The sequence below is a fragment of the Erinaceus europaeus genome, chromosome 2 (assembly GCF_950295315.1).
Source record: "Erinaceus europaeus chromosome 2, mEriEur2.1, whole genome shotgun sequence".
Classification (NCBI taxonomy): domain Eukaryota; kingdom Metazoa; phylum Chordata; class Mammalia; order Eulipotyphla; family Erinaceidae; genus Erinaceus; species Erinaceus europaeus.
This window is the reverse complement of record NC_080163.1, coordinates 86,306,118-86,310,344: the sequence shown is the minus strand read 5'-3', so window position 1 is coordinate 86,310,344 and position 4,227 is coordinate 86,306,118. Positions and strand designations below refer to the sequence as shown.

The 4,227-nt window shown below is 33.6% G+C and overlaps 1 non-coding gene across 1 annotated transcript; it reads right to left on the bottom strand.

Moving 5' to 3' along the window:
* Positions 1–3,351: 3,351 nt before the first annotated feature.
* On the bottom strand, positions 3,352–3,454 carry LOC132537285 (U6 spliceosomal RNA). Its single transcript, XR_009548744.1, has one exon. It is a non-coding gene; the product is annotated as a U6 spliceosomal RNA (small nuclear RNA).
* Between the last annotated feature and the right edge of the window lie 773 nt (positions 3,455–4,227).

The following is a 4,227-nucleotide window of genomic DNA, read 5'->3' as shown; positions in this document are numbered from 1 at the left end:
CCCCTCAAGAAAATGATAAAAATGTTATTTTCTGACTGTGGATTTAGTCTTACAACTTATTTGTGTGCTTTTGGTTTTAGCATGATTATACCATATATGACAGAAAAGCGATTGCAAATCAAAATCAGTGAAGATAGAAAGTGTAGGTATGCAGACTGAAGTAATAGATGACCTGGTAGAATAAGGGTTGTGAATGATCTTTTCATAAAATTCTACCTTGTTAATCTAGCATTTTGACTCTCTTTGTAGTTCATTTCAGATCGTATTTTAATTTTATGTTTCTTATAATAACAAATGAATTGAACATTTAAAACATAAAACATTTTTTAACATCAAACATTTTTGGATACTATAGTATTTAAAATAGTTAAGTTTAGACTTTTGAAAATAGAACAGTAGAAATAAGCTAGAATTTCTACAACAATGACATAAATGAGTGAAGTACTATTTGATAACTTTCAAATGAATTTCAGGTTGGTGCATTTTGGGGGAGAAGACTCCTTTTTAGGTTAGAAGGAACATTTCTTTGGTATTTTAAAATAATCACAACTAAGTGGACTTAATACTTAGTGTGATACATAGTGGAATTGTACAGATTTAGAAGGTGGAAAATACTGAGAAAATGCAATATAAGTTTATAACCAGTTTTATAAAACAAACTGAAAAATTAGCTTTATTCTGTTTGGGGGAAATTCTATCAGCATAATGAATATATAATGCGAATGAAACATTTTTGAAGTAAATTGTCAGTTATGTAGCAACAGATTCAAAAAATGACTAGACATTAGGAAACTTTCACATAATGTGTAAGAATTTATAACAAGTTCTAACAGTGCTGTTAACTGATTAAAAATACCTAATAAGGTTACTAGATTCATTAATGGGTACTTTTAAAGAAAAATTTGGCAATAAAACAATAGAAATTTTTTAAACAGAAGAAAAATCCCCCACATTCCTTCTTTTGAAAGGGAACAGCCGCTTTATGGGTGTTCTCATAGTTTTATGTTGAAACAGGCACCTTTTTGGAAACTGTCAAGTTTAGTATTTCAAAGACACGTTGCAGAATGAAGACAGTGGATATGTAAATAAATGCTCTGATTACATAAAAATGTTTCTAGCATTGTTTAAATGATTTTAGAACTCCTGAAAGGTTGTGATGTTTGAGATTAAATGTCTAACTGAATGATTTTCTTTTAGTAATAATGCATACAAAATGACCTTGAGCCTGTGAAATAGCTCACTTCATGTACACTTTGCCATGTGCTTGACCCAGGTTCAAGTCTGGCTCCCAGGAAACAGCCAGTGATGCACTGGGTTAAAAGCACATAGTGCAAGTCTGGCTCCCATCACATTGAGAGAAACTTGATCTCTGACACTCTCTCTCCTTTTGCTGGTCTCTCTGTCTCTATCTAGAGAGAAAAAAGAAGAAAAGAGAGATAGAGATAAAGATAGATACATACACACACACACACAGAGAGAGAGAGAGACAGAAAGAGAGAGAGAGAGAGAAGAAAAAAAAAGTGACCATAAACCTTTCTTTCACTTAACAATTTGGCCAATTCAGGGGCACAAAGCTGTAAATCATTTGTAGTTTTCATTTTTTAATTCTTTGAACTCAATTTCATAAACACTTAATAACATTCTTATCAGTGTAGCAGATTTTAGCTTAAATTTAATTATTTAAAAAATAAAAGAAAATTCGGTTATCAACTAAAGGTGATATAAATACATATCTTTTTTATATAGACATTTTTATAGAGATACAATTTGAATTTATTTTATAGGAGAGAGGGAGAGGAGAGAGAGAGAGAGAAAGAAAGAGAGAGAGAAACTACAGCTTCCAAGCTTTCTTTAATGGAATGAACTGGAGTAATACACTTAACAAAGTAACACACTATTCATTGGTCCTTTGAAAGTGAGTTTTAATACATTAACTCTACTTCTACCCTGAGTTAAGTCAGTGAACTGAAGAATAATAATGAATAACTTGCAATAATCACATACTGCATAACTTGTAATCAGATAAAATGTAGATTAGTATACAAAAAGACGAAGGAAGCATTTGAATAAATAGGCAAATAATAGCTAAAGTTTGAAGAATTTATCTGAGAAAGTTTTACATATCTTCTGGGAAGTGCAGTAGATATATATTTAGTTGACTTATTACCCCATCACACTTTGACTTATCTAAAAAGTTAAATAAAAAATTGAGTAAAAAAATCAGGGCAACAGAATCAACCAAGACAAGGAGATCTCCTCTTTCAGCCTCCCCACAAAATAAATAGCCCAATAGTAACTAAAACCAAAGTTTCAGTTATGTTCTGCTTTACAACATATAAAGCAGGACAAAAATGTTTCATAAACAGGAACCAGAGAGTAGGAATAGAGCAGATTAGAATAGACAGAGACCTTAGGGTGGAAAAAAGGTAGGATGTCTATTTTAGGTATGGACATCATTAAGTAAGCCAGTCACTTGTCCTTTTCCAGGTTAAGTAAACTTCAAGGTTTTTTTTTTTTTTTTTTTTGCATTTACCTGTTTGATGCTTTTAAGGAAGGTTGTCATAAGAATAACAACTATCCTTTACTTGATATATATATAAACTAAATTAACTGAATATATATATTTGCCAGTTAATCTTTTGCCCAATTATATACAGTGTTTATTGATTTTCTTTCTTATTTATTTATTTTTTTTATTCCCTTTTGTTGCCCTTGTTTTCATTGTTGTTGTAGTTGTTATTGTTGTCATTGTTGTTGGATAGGACAGAGAGAAATGGAGAGAGGAGGGGAAGACAGAGGAGTGGGAGAGAAAGACACCTGCAGACCTGCTTCACCGCTTGTGAAGCGACTCCCCTGCAGGTGGAGAGCCAGGGCTCGAACTGGGATCCTTATGCCTGTCCTTGTGCTTCGCGCCACCTGCGCTTAACCTGCTGCACTACAGCCCGACTCCCCTACAGTGCTTCTAAAGACTGGCAAAAGGGTGACAAGAATGTTGATGTCCTGTCACAAGAGATTAAAAAAATGAAAGAGCAAATCTCACTTTTTTTTTTGGTATATTTAGTTGAATAGTTGGAGTGAATGAGGGAGGTGATATAGGGTATAGGAGAGGAAGTTGTCTGGACTTAAGTAATAAATATTTGACTAGAGAATTTATGGTGTCTTCTTGAGGCCATTCTACTAGATTGCCAAACTTGTTAGGTCTAAATCTAATAAAAGAAGACTATTAAGTGAAAATACTTAAGAGATGTGAATACATGTACACAGTAACATAGGCCATAGTCTGTATCTAGCATCTGTAACTTTGTTAGAAAATGTGCCGTCTAAAATGGTAGTCCCATGTATTAGGAAAGAAAAATTATGGAATGCTTCACAAATTGGTGTGTTATCCTGGCACAGAAGCCATGTTAGTCTTCTCAGTATCATTCCAATTTTTCTATACATGTTGCCAAAACAGGTGCTTTTTTATCATAAAAAAAATGTTGGATACTTCTTTTTTCAAATACTTTCCTTAAAATGCATGATTTGAGATTTGATTTCTGTTTTGATACTATTAAAGTGGTATATTACATTGACTGTTTTTATTATATTGAACCAGCATTGCTTTTGTGGGGTAAATTCCATTTGGTTTTGGTATATAATTTTTATTATTTTTTCTTTTTGTCTCTAGGGATACAGCTGCCACTATGAAGTCACTGTTTCTGGTGGCCACTCCCCCTCTATTTTATTGGATTAGACAGAGAGAAATTTAGAGGTGAGAGGGAGATAGAGAAGGAGAGAGAAAGATAACACCTACAGACCTGCTTCACCATTTGTAAAACATATCCCTTGCAGGTGGGGAGCCAGTGCTTGCCTGTGTCCTTGTTCTTAGTACTATGTGCACCACTTCAGCAGGTGCACCACTGTCCAGCCTCCCCAGGTCATAATATATAATTCTTGTTTTAAATTTATTTATTGGGGATTAATGTTTTACATTTGACAATAAATACAATAGTTTGTACATGCATAACATTTCTCAGTTTTCCACCCCCCACTAGGTCCTCTATCATCCTTTTTGGACTTATACTATCCCCACCCACCCACCCCAAAGTCCTTTACTTTGGTGCAATACGCCAATTCCAGTTCAGGTTCTACTTGTGTTTTCTCTTCTGATCTTTTTGTCAGCTTCTGCCTGACAGTGAGATCATCCTATATTCATCCTTCTGATTCTTACTTATTTGACTTAATGTG